At 37.9% G+C, this 23057-nt stretch overlaps 1 protein-coding gene across 1 annotated transcript in view; it reads right to left on the bottom strand.

Annotated features, from left to right (window-relative positions):
• EXD3 (exonuclease 3'-5' domain containing 3) overlaps positions 1-23057 on the bottom strand; it is a 422505-nt gene that overhangs the window by 394184 nt on the left and 5264 nt on the right. The window contains exon 2 of the mRNA XM_043985843.1: positions 20259-20308. The gene's annotated coding sequence lies outside the window, so the exon portion shown is untranslated. The remainder of the gene's footprint in view (positions 1-20258; positions 20309-23057) is intronic.

The following is a 23057-nucleotide window of genomic DNA, read 5'->3' as shown; positions in this document are numbered from 1 at the left end:
CCATGAAAACCCCCAAAAGAGGTCATGAAGACTTGGACATGACTGAAAAACAACACAACAATAAATTGGGTTCATACTTGACATAAAGATATATTTCATTTATTTTTTTATTTAAAGTTTTGAGTTCCAAATTCTATCCCTCTCTCATTCCCTCCCTTAATAGTGAAAGAAATTCAAATCAAAACAACCCTGGAGTTTCATCTCACACCCTACAAATCAGCAAAAATTACCAAAAAAAATGGCAATAGGCAATGTTAGAGGAATGGAAGAATAAGCCTATGAATAAAGGGTTGGTGGGGCCCTAAAATGGTACAATCATTTTGGAAAACAATTTAGAATTATGTAAAAAAAAAATGACAAAAAGGTTCATTCCTTTGAATCAGAGTCTCCATTACTGGGATTATACCTAAAGGAAGCCATCTATAAGAAGAAAGTCCTCATATTCCAAAATATTTATAACAGCACTTTTTGTGATAACTAAGAATTAGAAACAATATAAATACCCATCAATTAGGGAATGAGTAAGCAAATTATGGTATGTGAATGTAATGGAATATTACTATGCTATGAGAAATTATATAAGTAAAAAGTACAGAGAAGCATGGAAAGATCTATATGAAGTGATGCAGAATGAAATAAGCAGAGTCAAGAAAATATACACAAGTAACTACCAGAAATTCAAATATAAATGTAGGGGCAGCTAGGTGGTGCAATGGATAAAGCACCGGCCCTGGATTCAGGAGGACCTGAGTTCAAATCCAGCCTCAGACACTTGACACTTACTAGCTGCATGATTCTGGGCAAGTCACTTAACCCTCATTGCCCACCCCCCCCAAAAAAAAAAATATATATATATATGTAACAAAATTTTAAAGATCCAGCAGGATTCAAATTGAAGATATATGAGAGGGCATTCCCAACCCACCCACTCATGGAGGTGGGAGGCCCATAGGTACTCTACATTGCACATATCAAATTTTTTCAATGCATTGATTAGTTGTGCTGATTTTTTTTTCCTCTCTAAAAAAATTCCTATTTTTAAATGAGATGGCTCTCAAGAAGACAAGAGGGAGGAATAGTTGAGATAACTATGATGGCGTAAGAAATATGGAAGAGATATTTGAGATAACTATGATGATGTAAGAAACAGAAGATATCAATAAAAACTTATTTTTAAAAAATGAATCATTAGACTGCTTTAAAGCCATAACCAAAAAAAAAAAAAAAAAAGAACCCAGGCATCATATTTCAAGAAATCTTAAAACTACCTAGATCACTCTCTTAGAACCAGATGACAAAGTGGAAATTTAAGAATTTACCAGTTACCTCATGGAAGGAACCCCAAAATCAAAACTCCCAAGAACATCACAAACAAAATCTAGAACTTCAGAGTTAAAGAAAAAATATGGCAAGCTGTCAGGAAGAAAGAATTCAAGTACAGAGGAGTCACTGTCATGATTACATACTGTGAGATTTAAAATTGGATACTAGAGCATTAACCTTCCCTTTTAACTGTTTCCCTTCTTCATCTCCTAGACCAGTAAATGGAAGAAGCCTCTAGTCTCTAGTTAGAGCTTTTATTGTTTGGAAATTACAAGGTGATGTTGATTAGAGGGATAACAATTTTTCAGCCATCAGTATAAAATAGTAAAGACCTTAGAATACCATATTCCAGAAGGCAAAGGATATAGGTTTACAGCCAAAAACAACTTAATTGACAAAATTAGGTACAATCTTACATGGGGAAAACATGAACCTTTAACAAAATAGAAAATTTCCAAGCATTCCTGATGAAAAGACCAGAGCCAAGCAAATTCTGAAGTGCTAAAAGGAGTCAAAGGGCCAGCTAGGTGGTACAGTGGATAGAGCACTGGCCTTAGATTCAGGAGGACCTGAGTTCAAATCTGGCCTCAGACACTTGACACTTACTAGCTGTGTGACCCTGGGCAAGTACTTAACCCTCATTGCCCATTAAAAAAAAAAAAACAAACCAAGAATTACATCTTCTTGAAGGCAAATCCAATTAGAATAAAATCGTCTTTGGGGCAGCTAGGTGGCACAGTGCATAGAGCACCAGCCCTGGAGTCAGGAGGACCTGAGTTCAAATCTAGCCTCAGACACTTGACACTTACTAGCTGTGTGACCCTCGGCAAGTCACTTAACCCCAATGGCCTCACCCCCCCCAATCAATCAATCAATCAATCAATCAATCAATAAAATAAAATAAATAAATAAATAAACAAACAAACAAATAAATAAATAAGAGGAGTCGAGAAACATGAAAAAGTTACCAGAAACAATCGTAAGGGACTAAACAAGTGTAAATTGTCTACATTCTAAAATTAAGAGAGGATTCATGTACTTGAAATTAAAGACTGAAAGTCAAGGGCAGCTAGGTGGAGCAGTGAATAAAGCACCAGCCCTGGATTCAGGAGGACCTGAGTTCAAATCAAACCTCAGATATTTGACATTTACTAGCTGTGTGACCCTGGGCAAGTCACTTAACCCTCATTGCCCCTCAAAAACAAACAAACAAAAGACTGAAAGTCATATGTAAACATCTAGGAAAACATTAATTGCTCATGGGTAGGTCAAGCCAATAAAATAAAAATGACAATCAGAAAACTTGGAACTCAAAATGTTATAAAAACTAATGTTGAAAACTATCTTTCCATGTAACTGGAAAAAAATAAAATACTATTAAGATTAAAAACAATAATAATGACAATAATAATAAAATAAAAATGACAATCCTACCTAAAATAATCTATTTATTTAGTGCCATACCAACCAAACTATCAAAAAAAAATTTTATAGAGCTAGAAAAAATAGTAACAAAATTCATCTGGAAGAACAAGAACTCAAGGGTATCAAGGGAATCAATGAAAAAAATGTACCAGATCTCAAATTGCATTGTAAAGTTGTAATTATCAAAATCTGGGGGCAGAGCCAAATGGCAGAGGAGAGGCTGTGACTCCTGCAAGCTCCCAATAAACCCATCCACTCACTCCCAAATAATGCCATTAAAAAAAAAAACCAACAGAGCAGCCTAACTCACATAAAAACAGAGTGAAACTATTTTCCAGCCAAAGATGGCAACTGGGATCACCTGCTGATCAGGCTAAGAGAGGAGCTCAGCTCATAGTCCGGACCTAGCCAGGAACAGACTGTGCCTCTAGCACCTTGGAGTCTTTGGCGCCAGCAGCTTCTTCTGAGGCTCAACTCGCAGACCAGTGAGGGGGTTCAGCTGTTGGCCGGGGAGGAGAGTCATGAGAAAAAAGTCAACAGCTTGAAAAGTCAAATGGGAAAGGAGATACAAAAGCTCTCTGAAGAAAATAATTGCCTAAGAATTAAGATTGAACAAATGGAAGCTAGTGACTTTATGAGAAACCAAGACACAGTAAAGCAAATCCAAATGAATAAAAAAAAATAGAGGGCAATATGAAATATCTCCTTGGAAAAACAGCTGACCTGGAAAATAGATCCAGGAGAGATCATTTGAAAATCATTGGACTACCTGAAAACCATGAACAAAATAAGAGTTTAGACATCAACTTCCAAGAAATTTTCAGGGAAAACTGCCCTGATATTCTAGAAGCAGAAGGTAAAATAGAAATTGAAAGTTGTAATTATCAAAACAATCTGGTACTGGCCATGAAATAGAGTGGCTGATCAGTGGAATAAGAATAGGCATGAATTACACTATAGTAAATGACTACAGTAATCTAGTATATCCAACCTTTTGGAACAAAAATTCATTCTTTGACAAAAACTGCTGAAAAACTGGCAGAAACTAGGCATAGATCAACATCTCACAATGTATACTAAAATAAGGTCAAAATAGGTACATGATTTACACATAAAGAGTGATACCGTAAGAAAATTAAGAGAGCATGAAATAGTTTATCTATCAGATTTATGGACAGGGGAAGAATTTAGGACCAAAGAATATATAGAGAGCATTACAAAATGTAAAATAGATCATTTTGATTATATAAAGGGTTTTTTTTGTTTTCAGGGCAATTGGGGTAAGTGACTTGCCCAGGGTCACACAGCTAGTAAGTGTTAAGTGTCTGAGGCTGGATTTGAACTCAGGTACTCCTGAATCCAGGGCCAGTGCTCTATCCACTTCGCCACCTAGCTGCCCCAATTATATAAAGTTTTAAAACTTTTACACAAACAAAATCAATATAACCAAAATTATAAGGAAAGCAGAAAAGTGGGGAAAATTTTTTTTACAATTTTCACTGAGAAAGACCTGATTTCTCAAATATATAGAGAACTGAGTCAAATTTATAAAGATACAAGTCATTCCCCAACTGATAAATGGTCAAAGGATATAAATAGGCAGTTTTCAGACAAAGAAATTAAAGCTATCCATAGTCATATTAAAAAATGCTCTAAATCACTATTGATCAGAGAAATACAAATTAAAACAATCCTAAGGTACCACCTCGTATCTATCAGAGTGGCAAATATAATGAAAAAGGAAAATGCTGGATGTTGGAGGGGCTGTGGGAAAACTGGGACACTAATCCACAGCTGGTAGAGTTGTGAACTGATCCAGCCACTTTGTAGAACAATTTAGTACTATGCCCAAAAGGCTACAAAACTGTGCATTCCCTTTGTTCCAGCAATACCACTGCTAGGTTTATATCCCAAAGACATCCCAAAAAAGAGAAAAAGACCTATTTGTACAAAAATATTTGGCTAAGAATTGGAAATCAAAGGAATGCCCATCAATTGGGGAATGGCTAAACAAGCTGTGGTACGTGATTGTGATGGAATATTATTGTGCTATAAGAAATGACAAATAGGATTGCTTACCACCTCAGGAGGGGGGTGGGAAGAGGAATAAAAACTGGAACCCCAAACTACAAATAAAAATGTTTACTACTTTAAAAAAAAAAAGGCCTGGAAAGACTTATACAAATTGATATATAGTGAAGTGAGAAGAACCAGGAACATGTTGGACACAGTGACAGCAATATTGTTTGATGAAGAACAATCCAAGACAATCCCAAAGGACTAATGATGAAGCATGCTGAAAGAATTGATATTGACTGAACTCAAACGGAAGCATGCTATCTTTCACAAAAAAGGTTAAGAACCACTGCTCTACATAATTTTTTTAACTTTATTTTTTTTGAGGTTTTTTTTGGCGGGAGTCTGATTTCTTTCACAACCTGACTAATATGGAAATGTTTTGCATGACTATACAAATATAACTTATACTGAATTGCTTGCCTTTGTAAAAGGGGGGGGAAGGAAGGAAGAGAATTTGGAAGACAAAGTTTCTTAAATGGATGGGGTTTTTGGGGGGGGTTGTTTTGTTTTTTTGTGGGGCATTGGGGGTTAAGTGACTTTCCCAGGGTCTTAAATGGATATTAAAAATTGTTTTTACATGTAATTGGGGGGAAATAAAAGTCTAAATAAACAAAAAAAAAAGAAAAAAGGAACCACTACCCTAAATAAACCACATCACCCACAAATAGAAATAATTTTACCTATAATTTGTTTATTCTTATTCCCTCAACTTGCTTTTATTACTAAAGCTAACATTTCTAGAATTATATCAAATAAGAGCAATAAACAACAATAATCTTTGCTTGATCTCTGATCTTACTGGAAAGATAGTTCTTCATTATAATGTTGGGTCCTGGATAAAAATAAATATTATTTACTATATTAAAGAAAAATCTATTTATGTACTTTTTAGTATTTTAACCTAGATGAATGCTGTCATATCAACAATTTTTCTCTTTACTGATAATTATGTGATTGGCGGAAGAGGGAGAAGAGAAAAGGATGTTTTCCAGAAGTTGGATAATCCCTACATTCCTAGTATAAATGAATTTTTGTGAATTTTGTGAATTTTTAAAAATCTATTGCTGCAGGAGGTGGATTTCAGGAAAACCTGAAAAGATTTATATGAACTGATGCTGAGTGAAATGAGCAGAACCAGGAGAACATTGTACACAGTAACAGCAACACTGTATGATGATCAACTGTACTCTTCTCAGCAAAGCAATGATCCAGGGAAATTACAAAAGACTTATGATGGAAAATGTTCTCCAGATTCAGAGAAAAAGGAGTCTGAATGCAGATTGAAGCATACTATTTTCACTTTGTCATTATTCTTTCTTTCTTGTAGTTTTTCTCTTTTGTTCTGATTCTTCTTTTATAACATGACTAATATGGAAATATGTATAACATGATTGTCCAAATATAACCTATATCTAATTGCCTGTTGTCTTGTGGAGTGGGGAGGGAAGGGAGGTAGAAAGAAACATTTCAAACTCAAAATCTCACAAAAATAAACATTAAGGGGCAGCTAGGTGGCGCAGTGGATAGAGCACTGGCCTAAGATTCAGGAGGACCTGAGTTCAAATCCAGCCTCAGATACTTGACACTTACTAGCTGTGTGACCCTGGGCAAGTCACTTAACCCCAATTGCCTCACCAAAAAAATAAAATAAAATAAACAAACATTGAAAACAATCTTTACATGTAATTGGAAAATAAAATAAAATACTACCCATAAAAAGATATTGCTGCAGACATTTTACTAATGGTTTTATTCAATATCTTTGTATCAGTGATATTAGTTTATAGTTTTTCCTTTTCTGCTTTATCTCTCTCAGGTTTAGATATCAGGACCTTACTTGTCTCTCTTTTTTTTTAAAGAGTTTTTTAGTTTATCAAACACTGAGTTGTATTTGTATTTGCTTCTGAATATTATTTGTCTAGTCTGTTCCAATGATTTGCTTTTCTATTTTTAATTAGTACTAAGTTTTGATGACTACCAATTCTCAAGTTACATTATAAATTAGTAATACTAGGAAACGTTTGTTCCTTCAAATGATTTTCATATTCTGTATAGCTCTATAAAATAACCCATTAGTATGATCAATATAGTGCAAAATTGATAAATTAATTTAAATTGTATTGAATGATGTTTATCACATTGGTACAACCCATCAATCAATAGTGAGTGTCTCTCCAATTATTTAGGTCTTCCCTTATGGCTATGAAGGGTGTTTTGCACTTGTATTTATAAAAATTCTAAGTATGTCTTTGTGGGTTGATTTCTAAATATTTCATGCAATTTGTCATTACTTTAAATGGAATCATCCTTAACTTTTCCTCCTCCCTCAATTTCTGTATCCAATCAAGTTGTCAAATCTTGTAGATTCTTTCTCCACAATATCTTAAAAATCTTCGGGGATTCCCTACTGCCCCTAGAATAAAGTACAAGTTCCTCAGCTTGACATTTAAAGAACTCCAAAATCTAGCTTCTACTCATTTTTCCAAACTTTTTTCATCTTACTTCCCTTAATGTACTCTACATTCTAGATAAATTGGTTTGCTAACTATTCTCTGATCTCAGTATCCCCTCTCTCCAGCTATCTGGCTTTGAATGCACTCCCATCTCATATCCCCCCTGAGAATCCCAAGCTTACTTCCAGGCTCAGCCCAGGTGCCACCTCCTATAGGAGGCCTTTCTTGAACACCCAATTGTTAGTGATCATTCCCTCCTAAAAATGCTTTGCATTTGTTTATCTGTGGACAGATGGATAATGTGTACTCAAGGATAATGAAAGTTCCTTTAAGGAGGGGACTGTTTCATTTTGATTTTGTATTCACAGAGCCTAGTACAGTATCTTGCTTGTAGTAGGTGCTTAATGAATATTTGATAGATTTTAAAAGTAGATCCAAAAATGTGGTACACTATTAGTTCAATAGTAGCCTACCTATGCTATTATGCCTTTATGTCTACTACTTACTTCATTGTTAACTAAACTCTTGGTAAAGACTTTGGATTAACATATTTTGTAAGGAAGAGATGATACTTAATTCTTCATAAATATTACTAGTTTTCACACATTATAAAAACATAATACTCCTAAAAAGGAAAATATCTGTACCCCATAGAAATGTTATAGTTACATCAATTAACAAGAAAATCAAAGTTAAAGTTGATATTTTGTCTTTGATTCAAATGATTATTCCAAGAAAAAATAAAAATTTTAAAAGCATCAATGGAGCATCTGTCTTTTTTTCATTTCCTGAGCCTTTTGCTGGTTTAGTCATAACTTTATTCTCTTTTCTTCTTCTTCTTCTTTTTTTGGTTGGGGCAATGAGGGTTAAGTGACTTGCCCAGGGTCACACAGCTAGTAAGTATTAAGTGTCTGAGGTCGGATTTAAATTCAGTTCCTCCTGCATCCAGGGCCAGTGCTTTATCCACTGCACCACCTAGCCACCCACTAGTCATAACTTTATTATTCAAATGTGGTTATGGGACTGACAAAATTCCAAACTTAAAATGATTTTAAAGTAATAGTACAGAAAAATGTCAATGCCTGACAGGTGATTATAACCAATGCACTTTGTCAAGTAATTGAAAATTTCCTATCATTCCCTTGGTACTTAAAGAATGTATTGATTCTACATTGTCTGATATTGTTCTCTAGTCTCTCCTACAATCCTGTACATGAAACCGCAGGGCTTGATAAAAACGAATGTCAATATGACACACAATGAGGTTTATCCCTGAAAAACTACACCTTCTCCCTTAAGATCATCACCTCCTTTCATTCGCTTAAATCCTCCATTGTTGTTCCCACTGCTTCTGTTAACTCTTACATGGCATGGTGCCACCAAAGGGCTAGAAAGCAAGGATATGTGAGGTTCCCATTCCCACACTCAGAGAATGATGGTCTGAAAATGACAAGGCCTATGTGTTAATTTGCTGTGCTTATTACAAGGAAAGGGGCTAGGGGCGGCTAGGTGGTGCAGTGGATAAGCACCGGCCCTGGATTCAGGAGTACCTGAGTTCAAATCCGGCCTCAGACACTTGACACTTACTAGCTGTGTGACCCTGGGCAAGTCACTTAACCCTCATTGCCCCACAAAAAACAAACAAAAAAACAAAAAAACAGACTTATAGGTTGAACTACAAAGTGTGTGGAGAAGAGTAATATGAAAGAAGAGTAGAAAGTAGAAAGGGGCCAGGTTGTAGAGCACTTTCAATACCAAACCAAAGAGTTTCTATTTGATCCCAGAGCTAATCGGAAGCCACTGGAGCAGGGAGGGAGTTTGGTCAGGCTTACTCTTTGGCAGATATATGGAGGGTAGACTGGAATGGGAGGAGATGTACACCACAGGGAAACCAACTGGGACATTACTGCGATAGTCCGGGCAAGTTGGAATGAAGACCTGAACCAGGCTAGCAGCTGTGTGAGTGGAAAAAGGACACAGAAGAAAGATGTAGAGAAGGAAAAGATAAGATTTGGCAAATGATTGAATATGTGAAATGAGTGAGTGAGAAGCTGAGTTTGACACCAAAGTTGCAAACCTGGGTAACTGTAAGGATGGTGGTAAAGAGTAATAGGGAAGTTAGGAAGAAGGGTAGGTTTGAGGGAAGGGTAATGAGCTGTGTTTCGCACATGTTAAGTTTGAGGTACCTATGGGACAAGTAGAAGGGTTAAAAAAATTAGGAAATTCTATACATTAGATTGACAAGTGATGCTTCTCGTACTTGAGATAGAATGGGAAGGAGAGTAGCTTCAGGTTTACATGACCAACAATATAGAGAACTACACATTTTCTCTGGTCCCCACTACCCTTTTTTGTTTTTGTTTTTGCTGAGGCAATTGGGGTTAAGTGACTTGCCCAGGGTCACACAGCTATTAAGTGTTAAGTGTCTAAGGCCAGATTTGAACTCAGGTCCTCCTGACTCCAAGGTCGGTGCCCTATCCACTGCACCATCTAGCTGCCCCTTTCCCCACTACCTTTTTAAAAAAGCATGTGCCAGACATGTAGAACAACCAGCTGAATCTACAAGACAAAAAAAAAAAAAAAAGAACCTTGTCAAGACAACTGTCTTAAGAATTAACACTAGAGATTACTAAACCTTAAAGCACCTACTTAGCATCCTAATTCTATTGGCCTCCATGCATCTGCTAGGCATGTACAAACTAAACTGACCTATCAGCCTATGCCAAGGACCCAAAAAGGCGATCCCCTCCTGCTAGAAAGAATAACAGCATACCCCATCCTGAAAGTCAGACATCATTTCCTCCAAGTCACGTAAGGAAAAGAGGAAGAAGCAGCATGGGACTCTGTCTGGAGCAACCTGAGGTCATGGGACTCCAAGGCTGCAGGGATTCTGTCTGGAATGCCCTCCTCCAACCGTGTAAAACCTGGCAAACAGCCAGAAAAGGAAAGAATAAGAACCAGGGAAGGAATTGGGACAGGAAAAGTATCAGTCTTGTCCCCGAGGAAGATGCTTAGGGTAGAGGCTGAGGCCAGTGAAAACATGTCTCCCAACACAGAAGAAGGCTGAGGTAGCTTTGCCGGTCAATCCCACTGAATGATGTATCCACCATCAAAGGAGAAGGATTCAGAAAAGCAGTGATGAAGGACTACTACAAAAAACAGCTGAAACACCAAAGATTTCAAGAGGAAAAAATGTTCATTAAAAACCTAAAGCACAGAATATAAATTAACCTGAGAAATTCTTAAAAATACAAGAATGAATACTAAACTCTCAAAGAAAGTACAAAATTCTCCTAATAAATGTTATAAGACAAGAGAAAGTGCGTGCTGAAACATAGAATCTTGAAGAATTCCAAGAGAAGAATCCACAGGTCTCCTCCAGAAAAACAAAACAAAGCACTACTTTAAATACAGTGACTAAACTGAATAACTCCAAAGACAAACAACAAATTTTGCAAGTCTACAGAAAAAAATAACTTCAAACATAAAGGAAAGGGAATTTTAACAACAAAACATCCACTAGATAACATAAAACAGAATAAAATACATTCCAAAAAACAATAGAGCTCAAGATGCAATACAAAATAACATACCCTACAAACCTGAGCTTAATCATCAATGAAAAAAGATAGGCATCCAAAAAGAAAGGCATTCCTGGGGTAGCTAGATGGTGCAGTGGATAAAGCACTGACCCTGGATTCAGGAGGACCTGAGTTCAAATCCCGCTCCAGACACTTGACACTTACTAGCTATGTGACCCTGGGCAAGTCACTTAACCCTCATTGCCCCACTTAAAAAAAAATTTTTTTAAAGAAAGGCATTCCTAAAACATAGACACATACACACACATAGAGGAAGAGAATGTTCAAATGTACCAAACTACAGAAAAAGAAGAAAGGTAAGCATGTATAATTACCAAGAAAAGAATAAGTATTAAATAAATTACTCCATAATTTTTTATTTATTTTTATTTTTAAGTTAATTTTTTTAAAGAGAAAGAATGAGAAGGACTGAGTTGAAGATATCAGTATGAGGAATATGAACAGCCTTTCTAATTCCCCAAAAGTCACAACTTCACAATGCGAGATCTCCATTTCATTTCCAGTTCTGAGTTATGCTTCAAAATAAATATATCTGATCTGGCAAGCACACTAGGCAAATATAAACAATTTCTGGATCACCTACTATTTTAGCCCTTTCACACATCATTTTTTCTATTAGGAAAAAAAAATAAATACTGGAATGATATATTAGGAAAGACTGCCCTCTAGTGAAATCAGCAACTGATTTTTTTTTTTAAACCACCAAAGAATAATGGATTAGATAAGGAAGAAGAAGCAAAGAGTAAACTCAATAACTAGTGTTCAATAACCCAATTACATAAATTACTTGGGGGAAATTTTCATATTTAACAAGAACATCTGAGAAAAATGGAAAGCAATTTGGCAAAAATTAGGGTTAAAGAAACATCTATCATATAACCTCAAAACTGATACATAATCTGAATATTAAAGAGCACACCATCAAGAAATAAGAAAAGACTCAAACCAGGCCACTTTCATAGCTATGACTAGGTGTGAAGTTCTTAACCAAATAAAGAATAGAAGCAATCACAAAAGATAAAGTAAATAATCTTAATCACATGAACTGGAAAAGCTCTTGCACTAGCAAAATTAATGCTAATCCTCAACTAGGATAAAAAAGGAAGCTGCCAATTTGAAAAAACTGCAATAAAAACTTTGATAATGATCTGATATCCAAAATAGATAGATGTGTGTATAGATAAATATATATACACATATATATGGGGGTATATACATAGTGAAAAAATAATGGGGGGGACAGCTAGGTGGAGCAGTGGATAAAGCATCGGCCCTGGATTCAAGAGTACCTGAGTTCAAATCTGGCCTCAGACACTTGACACTTACTAGCTGTGTGACCCTGGGCAAGTCACTTAACCCCCATTGCCCCGCAAAAAAAAAAAAAAGCTAATTGAAAATATAATGGGTTTTGGGGATCCCAGAGGCACCCCCACTTGAGGGCCTAACTGCCTGACCTCTTTTAAGGCCAGCCCAGAGTCAGTCTAGTTGGACCTTGGACTGTGAATAGAGACAATAGCTGACCAAAGGTGCACGTAGTTATTAATTAATGTTGGAGAAGATGTGGGAAAATAAGCACACTGATACCACACACAATTGATGGATCTGTGGATTTGTCCAAACATTCTGAAAAGCAATTTGAAAAAGTAACTAAAATATTCATACCCATTTACAAGATGTCCAACTGTTTTGAGTTGTTGAATTCTTTCAGTCCTGTCTGACTCTTCATGACCCCATTTGGGGTTTTCTTGGCATTAGTTTGCCATTTCCTCCTCCAGCTCATTTTACAGATGAGGAATTGAGGCAAACAGGGTTAAGTGACTTGCCCAGGGTCACATGACTAGTATGTGTCTGAAGCAGAATTTGAATTCATGAGGATGAGTTTTCCTGATTCCAAGCTCTATCCACTGCACTACCTAGCTGCAAACATTCAACAACCAGGCATTTACTCCAAGGAGGTTAAAGACAGAAAGGCTCAAAATATTCATGGCAGCATTTCTTTTGGGAGCAAAGAACTAGAAACAAAAAAGATATCTACCAACTGGGAAATGACTAAATAAATTATGGTACATGACCGTAACATAATATTATAATATTATAAGAAAAGAGAAATATGAAATATAGAGAAAACTGTAAGATTTATATGAACTGATAGAGTAAAGAAAGCAGAACTAGAAAAACAGTATACTTCATAATTTTAATAATGTAAATGGAAAGAACAAAAGGAGATGAAAAAGAAATTGAAGACTATAATTATGACCAAGCTTATCCCCCCAAAATGAGAAAATTCACCTCCCTCCTCTCTTTGCAGAGTTGGAAGATAAATGAGTTTGGAATACTGTATGTACTACCAAACTCAGTTAATATACTGAATTCTTTTCTTTTTAAAAAATGTTTGTTACAAAAGATGACTCACTGGGGAAGAGTAATGTGGGAATTTATTGTGATTTGGGGACCCTGCCTTTGGGCTGAGATTAAAAAGCCTTAGGCCCTCAGAGTTTTTCTCTGTATAAGATAGGCTGCTGCCCCTCCCCCTCCACTTCAGCGGGCTGGACAGCTGGGGAAAGCCCCAGCTCCCTCCACCCTGAGGGCACGGACAGCCGGTGCAGAGGTCCCAAGTGTGCAGCAGCGGGCACAGCCCCTCGAGCCCTGAGTGTGGTACCCACAGCTCACTCGAGCCCCTGCCGCAGCACTGGCACAGTCAGCGAATTCGCTTGGCGTGTTTGGGGGCACAAGGAGCCCGAGGATTGAGGGGAGAGAAGGGATATATAGCCTGGGAGGCAGAGATGCTGGGTCAGGGTCTTCGCTATGGCTGACAGAGAAGAGATGGAGAAAGAGCTAGCAAAAAGGTAGAGAGATGCCAGAGAACCGAGGCCGCTAAGGGGCTTTTCAGGGGGGTCGACAAAGTGAAGGGGGCTTGGAGTGAGAAGAAAGGAGTGGAGCGGTGGAGCGGTGAAGCGGTGAAGCAGAGAAGTTAGACCGTAAGGGTGGACGCTAGAAGGAGGTTGATTTGTACAAGGATGCTAAGGAGACTGAGGAATGGTATGGAAAGAAAGGCAAGAGACACTGCTTGGGGGTAATAAGTGCAAATAGCAGCAGCAACAGCAGGAGAGAAACTTTAGCAGTTAAGTCCTATAACTTTGCATTTCTTTGCCCTTATCTCTTACATTTATTTTTATAAATAAATCCTGCTTTGATTATTTAATTAAAAGTGGCATTTGCTTATCAATTTGGGAGAAGCAGTTGTGGGGGAAATTTTAAATGGCCCTAACAGACTGGCTTAGGAAATTAATAGCAGTCAGATAGCCAGCCCGTCAAAAGTCCACAGATTAGGCCCAGTTAGTTAAAATATTTTGACAGTAAAAAGAGGGATCTATCTTAAAATGAAGGTAATGTAAAAACAAAAGAAATTAACAAAAATGTTAGAATGATAAACAGATGAAAGGACAAGAAAAACAAGACACCATATTAATATCTTTAGTTATCATTCCTATGACTTTTTATTTGTTCAAAACAAGTCAACAAAACCTTTCTATATAACATTGCCCTGGGGTTAATGCACTGAAACTATCTTAAAAGTGAAATCAAATTATAATGAGCAATTTGGCTTGGTCTAAGATCTCCCTACTGAACTCACTCTCTTGGGAAGAATATTGTAGAATGGGTTCTGCATCCATCAATACTTTGGCAGGGGGCAGCTAGGTGGCACAGTGGATAGAGCATCGGCCCTGGAGTCAGGAGGACCTGAGTTGAAATCCGGCCTCAGACACTTAACACATACTAGCTGTGTGACCCTAGGCAAGTCACTTAACCCCAATTGCCTCACCAAAAACAAAAACAAAAACACCCCAAAAACCAATACTTTGGCAGATTCTTGAACTCAACAGAATGTGGGTATTCCCACCATTCATTCAACAAGCATCCATTAAGCTTTGATTATGTCCCAAGGACTAGTGCTAGGTGACAGAAATACAAAATCAAAACCAAATAGTCCCTGCCTTCAAGAAGCTTACAATCTACTTGGGGAAACAGCATATATACATAGAACCCACCCAAATAGATCTATGATATCATTAATTTGAATGTTCTCTTCAACAACAATGCAGATCACAACCCATCCATGCTTGCTCATCATGTGTAACTTTTCTCCACATTCTCCCATAAGTGGGTCCAACCATTGTACTTTGGCCTTTCTCCATCTATAAAGAAGCAAAAGGCAATAGCATTGAAAGCACGCAGGATCTCTATACAAGCCAAAGTCACTAACCTCAAAAAACAGGACGAGCACAAACAACTTAAGTTATCCCAAGTCTCCTTAAAGAAAATAACAAATCAAAATACCTTAACACCATAATGCCAAAAATAATACAAGAACACTGCCCTGAACTTCAAAGCACAGAAAACATAACACTGATCAGAACAACCAACTCTGCAAGTGATTAGATGTACATGTCATTACAAAGTCATTGCCAGGGAGGAGGTAATGGTAAATGGAGCCATACTGGGCTTCATGACAGAAGTGGCCTTACAGCAATACTGGGAAGGAAGCTGGAAGTGCTAAGAGATAGAGGCAAGGAGGGAGGTAAGAAGCTCTTTAACAGTGGAGTGATATGATCAGACTTGTATCTTAGAAATATCAATTTGAAAGCTATGTAGAAGATGGATTAAAGAGAAGAGAGCCTTGAGGTAGGAAGACCAATTAAGAAAATATTGCAGTAGCCTAGGCAAGATGCAATGAGGACCCAGACTAGTGTGATGTTTAAAATCTATGTTGTGGTTGCCTTAAATTAGATGCTTCAGCACCAGTCTTAAAGCATACAGGTATTCACATGGAGTTCAGAAAGTTAAGAAAAAGCCTATCTAGCCTAGAGTTCCAGCCTGGTCTGGTTCTTCCTCAAGTCCTCTGCCAGGAGCCTGCTTCAACCATGAATTCTCTAGCAAGGTGATTGTGGAAGCTTTTTATAGGTCTGGAACAGAGGCGGTCCTTACACACTGCTTCTAGCTGATTGGTTGGTGTCCTCCAAATCCATTGGTTCACTGAACTTGAAGGTATTCTCAAGTTGAGTTCAAAGTCTAGCTTCTGAGAACAATACCTTCTTTTTTTTTTTTTTTTAGTGAGGCATTTGGGGTTAAGTGACTTGCTCAGGGTCACACAACTAGTAAGTGTTAAGTGTCTGAAGCCAGATTTGAGCTCAGGTACTCCTGAATCCAGGGCCGGTGCTCTATCCACTTCGCCACCTAGCTGCCCCTAAGAACAATACCTTCTTAAGGGCTAGCCAGGTGTGATTACAATGCAGTTAACTTGAAGTAAGCTAATCAGCAGTCAATCACTCTCACTTGATACAATCAGTTTAGATTAATCTCTAGGTGGGTCTTTGAGTATCTGCTAAATCCCATTATTTTATCACACTAGGGTGATGGGCATGTGAGTGAAGAGAAGAGGAAAGATAAAAAGTTGTGGAGGAAGAATGGAAAGAAATGGCAAACTGAATGGATATGGAGAGTAAAGAAGAGCGAAGAGTCACGGATTACTCCCAGTTATATAAATTTGGGTGACTTGAAAGAATGGTGGCACCCTGGACAAAAATAGAGATAAGGTTAGGAAAAAGGGTAGCCCTTAGGAGGAAAAGGTAATGAGTTCTATGTTGGCTATGTTGAGTCTATGGGACAGTCAGTCAGAAACGATGAATAAGCAAATGATGATACAGAACAGGAGCTCAGGAGACTAGGGATACATATATAGTTCTCAAAACACAAAGATAAGTGAATCCATGGGAACTGATGAGATCACTGAAAAACCACGTAGAAAAAGGCTCAGAACAAAGCTGTACAGTTCAGGAGCAGGGCATGGATGATCTAGCAAAGTAACCTGAAGAGTAACCTGAGAGACAAGAAGATGATTGTGAGGGAATAATTATTAATAATGTATTTCTAGAAGAAACCCAGACATATTAGTGTTAGCTTGCTCTCTCCCCCTACCAGGAAACCAAACTGGGATGAGCCTTCAGTTTAACAAAAGGAATGCAGATTGATCCTGGTGATTAGCTAGAGGAAGAAGCACACCTAGATGGCTGAAATTTGTTCTCTAGACCACCCCCTCAAGTTATGTCAATCAATAGAGCTAAAAGATGCTAACCAATTATCTTAGATCAATGTGTCACCACACAACTCCCCTCTACCAAAAAGAGGATAAAAATCCCTGGGGACATGAGGGTCACGTGCTCTCTCCTCACTAGTTAATGTAGGGCTTGGAGCCATGTGCCCTCTCTCACTCTCTAGCTCTTACTCTTGGCTCTCTCTCTTCCTGGGACTCTTACTCTCTCCATGCTGGGTATGTATTTACTTAAGCCTGTAACTAATGGGAAAGTCAGGCAGACACGTGGTTAATACTTTATTAATATGTGATCTTAATTAATAATAAATGATTACTGCCCAAACTGGTGCAATAGCCTTTAATTTATAAGTAGCAATATTTTAGAAACCCCAACCTAGTCACACAATATTTTAAATAACACATGACTAATAAAGCAAATTGTCACAAAAATCAAGAGGCAGTAGTCTACAGAAGGAAGGGATGGTTAACACTATCAAATACTACAAGGGGATTAAGGCGATTGACTAAAAGGCAATCAGATTTAGCAATTTCTAAAAGGCAATCTAATTCACTCTTTTATTTTTATTTTTATTTCTAATTAATTCTTTTTTTTTTTTTTTTTTTTTTTTAGTGAGGCAATTGGGGTTAAGTGACTTGCCTAGGGTCACATAGCTAGTAAGTGTTCAGTGTCTGCGGCCGGATTTGAACTCAGGTACTCCTGAATCCAGGGCTGGTGCTTTATCCACTGCACCACCTAGCTGCCCCCCTCTAATTAATTCTTAATTCATTTTCCATCTGCAGTCCCAGAATGTAGTAGAAAGAATATTGGGTTTGTGGGGGCAGCTAGGTGGCACAGTAGATAAAGCACCGGCCATCTAGGAGGACCTGAGTTCAAATCCGACCTTTGACACTTACTAGCTGTGTGACCCTGGGCAAATCACTTAACCCTCATTTCCCTGCCCAAAAAAAAAAAGAAAAGAAAAGAACATTGGGTTTGAAATCAGAGTTCAAATTCTGACTTTGCCTTTTCCTATATATGTGCCTTAGGCAAGTAATAATCTTCTACGTTTCAGTTTCCTCAGATGTTAAAATTCAAAAGGATTGGACTAGATGGAAGATTTTACCATATACATGGAAGTCCTCTCTCTCTCATTTGGACTGTACACAGAAATACATGCTCTGACTCTACAGCTCCATGATGATAACAAATGCCCTTGGCAAATGTGCTTCTCCTTGTTTTATGCCTTGATGTTAAAAAACAAAAGGTCACTAAAAAGTATTGTACAAACTTTGAAAGACTTAAGAACTCTGATCAACAAAATGACCAACCACAATTGCATGGGATCAATGATAAAACATACTGCTTGGAACCAGGAGGACATTGTACACAAGTATCAACAACATTGTGTGTTGATCAACTGTGATAAACTTGACTCTTCTCAGCAATACAGTGGTCCAAAGGACTTGTGATGGAAAACGCTCTCCACATCCAGAAAAAAAGAACTATGGAATCTGGATACAGATTTGTTTTTTCTTTTTGTTTTTTTCTTTTTGCTCTGATTCTTCTTTCACAGAATGACTATTGCAGAAATATGTTTAATGTGATTGTACATATATAACCTATATCAGATGGCTTGCTGTCTTGGGAAGGGGGGAGGGAAGAAAGGGAGGGAGAAAAATTTTAAACTAGAAATTTTATAAAAACAAATGTTGAAAACTATTTCTACATGTAACTGGAAAATAATAAAATACTTTTATGAAAACAAAACAAAACAAAACAAAAACATACTGCTCACCTCCTGACAAAGCTCTCTTTGTTGGACTCGAGATACAAAATGGGACATATTTTCTAGAGATGATCAATGAGCAAATTTGTTTTTCTTAACGATATACATTTTTACAAGTGTTTTGTTTTTCTTTTTTTTAATGGGGGATGTTGTAGGAGGGAAAGAAAATAGATTTTTTTTTCATCAAAAAATTATTTTAAAAAAGGCAAAAGACTTATAAAGTATATATTTAAATTTTAATAATCTGTTGATAAGTTAGATATTAGACCCATTTCACGAGAAGGGCTACTACTGAAATCCAATACCTAAAGTGCTCTACCCCACGGAAGTCTGATTTTCAAAGTCCCACTTGGATTATAACTCAAATAATTATTCTGCTTCACGTGCTTCAACTACCAATACCTATCTTTAGTACCAATCATCGTACTTGGATGCTCTGCCAGAATGTCAAATGCATGTCCAACACTGGCTCAGCTTAAAAACCTGCTGAGCATGTTTTGTTTTGTTTTTGACAAATCAGATGCAATGACTGGCCAGGTCACCTTTTATTAGGGATCATTTTAGCCTTGCCTGGAACCACATTACGACTGAAAGCATCAGCCCTACTAAGCCACCAAGGAGCCCAAGTTTAACATGGTTTTTACTCCTTTGAGTTAAAGCAATAAAGCCACGTAAAACTGCAAATGTTATCAGGGAGAAGTAAGAAATTGAGCTATCACAAATCATTAATTTTTTTATTTAAAAAAATTTTTTTTTTGCAGGGCAATAGGGGTTAAGTGACTTGCCCAGGGTCACACAGCTAGTAAGTATCAAGTGTCTGAGGCCGCATTTGAACTCAGGGTACTCCTGAATCCAGGGCCGGTGCTTTACCCACTGTGCCACCTAGCTGCCCCCATAAATCATTAATATTTTACCTTGAAATAATTTATCTGATTAACTATCCCCAAGTCCTCAAGCCAGGTGGTGAGGAAATATGCTGTGAAGAAAATGGTCAGAAAACACTGTAGCATAAAATACTGCCTTAGAAGGTGGTTCTTGGAAGTCTTCATCATCAGGAGGGGGAAAGGGCAAGAGAAGAGAGAGAACATGGAAATGGGGAAGGAGGGAAAAATTTCACAATTTTGCAGAGAACCTACCCGAATGACAAGTACAACCCTCAGGCCTCCATGACTAGCAAGCAGTTTTCCAAAAATAAGGGACATAGGGGCAGGTAGGTGGCGCAGCGGATAGAGCACCGGCCCTGGAGTCAGGAGTACCTGAGTTCAAATCCGGCCTCAGACACTTAACACTTACTAGTTGTGTGACCCTGGGCAAGTCACTTAACCCCAATTGCCTCACTAAAAAAATAAAAAAATAAAAAAATAAATAATAAATAAATAAATAAATAAATGAATGAATGAATGAATGAATAGATAGATAGATAGATAGATAAATAAATAAATAAATAAGGGACATAACCATACATTTCCATGATTGGTCCCACCCAAAAAACACTTACTTGTGAAAAGGTGCTGGATCTCTAACAGTTGTGCGATCTCTTCTGTTATTCTACAAAATAATAACAAAGAGAAAGAGGTCATTATCTGCATACCTCAGAATACAGAATCAAAACCTGTCTGGCACTAACAGAATAGGCAATATAAACTCCTGCTTGGTAGATAGTGCTATCCTCCTTAGCCCTTTTCCAGCTCCGGTCATGCCTAACGCCACTAAGGCCATTTAAGCCTAGCCTATGGAAAGCTTATCCAGACTTGACACACCCTCTACGCCAGTGTTCTTTCTTTTGCAGTCAATCGGTCCATCGGTGTTTACCAAGTGGACTATACACAGAAAGTACTCTTCTCTTTCGCACATAAATTTATATTTCATACACTTCTTGGTATTCTTTCCCTTGGTGACTTCACTGACACTCTTGGCTCTGGAAAAAAAAGATGGGCCAGTCACAGGGTGAAAATGAGGGTTAAGCTACAGATAGCTCTACTGCTATCTAGACATGCCAAAAGATCTAGACAAAGTCCCCAAGCATTTTTAAGGAAGGGTATTGTCAAGAGTCACGCAGAATGGATATGCATTGATGGGTTAAAATCTGAATTATTAGAAGTAACCACATCCATGAAGCCATAGAAGCTTCAAAATATTCAATTATGAGATGCATTCCAAAGTGCTATCTTCAGTACCAAGCATCTTACCTGGCTGCCCTGCCAGAATGTCAAATGCATGTCTAAGACTGAGCACATCAATCTTCCCACAAAACCTGCCCCTCCTAACTGTCCTGTTGTTAATGCCACCATTGTCTCAAACAAGCAGGCCTGCACCTTTTGAGCATTTAAGCATTAAAGCACCTTTCAAGTATTTCTCAAGGCTTCTCTTATCCATCCTTAAAAGAGCTATCAAAATAATCTTCCTGTGGACACTGCTCCCTTAATCAAAAACCTTCAGTAGTTCTCCATGACTCAAAGGATACAAACAAACAACTTAATTTGGTGTTTAAGGCACTTCCCAATTTAAGCCTTTCTAGTCTGATTTCAAGTGACCCCCTTTTACATGCTAAATCAATCAATAAACATCTATTAAGCACCTAAAATGCCAGGCAATGTACTAACCTCTGCTGATACAAAAAGAGGTAAAGGCCCTGCCCTCAAGGAGGTTACAATCTAACTGGGGAGATAACATGCAAACAAATATATACAAAGCGAGCTACAAATAGGATAAATAGAAAAATAACAGAAGGAAGGGATTGGGGAAGGCTTCCTGTAGAAGGTGGGATTTTAGTTGGGAATAGGATCAATTATCAATCAATCAATAAACATTTATTAAGCACCTAGTATGTCTCAGGCACTGTGCTAAGCTCTGGAGACACAAAAAGAGGCAAAAGACAGTACCTGGCACAAGAAGCTCACAATCTAATGGGAAAAACAATAAACAAACAAGCCATATATATGGGATAAATAGAAAATAATTAAGGGAGATGGCACTAGAATTAAGAGGCATTGCAAAAGAGTTCCTGTAGAAAACAGGATTTTAGCTAGAACTTAAAGGAAGACAGGGAAGGTAGTAAGCAGAGCTGAGGAGAGAGCATTGCAAGAATGAGGAATAGCCAGAGAAAATGTCCAGCGCTGAGAGGTAGAGTATATCTGGTTCCTGGAACAGCCAGGCCAGTGTCACTGTTGAAAAGTATGTGGTATCAGCATGGCTAATGTGGAGATATGTTTAGTGTGATTGTACATATATAACATATATCAGATTACTTGCTGTCTCAGGGAGGGGGAAGGGAGGGGAGGGAAGGAGAAAAATCTGAAACTAGAAATCTTATAAAAACAAATGTTGAAAACTATCTCTACATGTAACTAGAAAAGAATAAAACACTTTTTGTTATTTCTTTCTTTCTTTTTTTTTTTTTGGTGAGGCAATTGGGGTTAAGTGACTTGCCTAGGGTCACACAGCTAGTAAGTGTTAAGTGTCTGAGGACACATCCGAACTCAGGTCCTTCTGACTCCAGGGCCGGTGCTCTATCCACTGTGCCATCTAGCTGCCCCAAGAATAAAACACTTTTTAAAAAAAGTATGTGGGCGGCAGCTAGGTGGTGCAGTGGATAGAGCACCGGCCCTGGAGTCAGGAATACCTGAATTCAAATCCAGCCTCAGACACTTGACACTTACTAGCTGTGTGACCCTGGGCAAATCACTTAACCCCCACTGCCCTGCCAAAAAAAAAAAAAAAAAAAGTATGTGGTGGGGAGTAAAGTGTAAGGAAACTGGATAGGTGGAAGAGGGCTTTGAATGCCAAACAGAACATTTTGTATTTGCTTCTGGAGGCACTAGGAGGTCACTAGAATTTGAGGCAGCATAACATGATCAAACCCTGTCTTTTAGAAAAATCACTTTAGTGGCTGAATGGAAAAAGGATTAGAATAGGGAGAGTGTTGAGGCAGCAAGACCCAACAGCAGATTGTTGCAGTAATCAAGGTACTAAGTGATGAGATCCTTCGCCAGATTGATGGCAGTGTCAGAGGACAGAAGGGGTTGTATTTGAGAAATGTTGCAAAAGTGAAATCAACAGACCTTTGTAACAGCTTGCATATGGGGAGTGGGAGACAGAGAGGAAACCAGGATGAGTCCTAGATTTGGGGCCTGAGGGACTAGAAGGATGGTGTTGCCCTTCATTGTAATAGGGAAGACAGAAGTGGGAAAGGGTTTAGGGGGGAGTTCTATTTTGGACATGTTGAATTTAAGATGTCTACTGGACATCCAGTTTGCGACGTCTAAAAGGCAGTTCGAGATGTGAGACTGGAGGCTGG

The sequence above is a fragment of the Dromiciops gliroides genome, chromosome 2 (genome assembly GCF_019393635.1).
Source record: "Dromiciops gliroides isolate mDroGli1 chromosome 2, mDroGli1.pri, whole genome shotgun sequence".
Taxonomy (NCBI): Eukaryota; Metazoa; Chordata; class Mammalia; order Microbiotheria; family Microbiotheriidae; genus Dromiciops; species Dromiciops gliroides.
The sequence above is the reverse complement of the archived record's forward strand: the minus strand, read 5'-3'. Positions and strand labels throughout refer to the sequence as shown.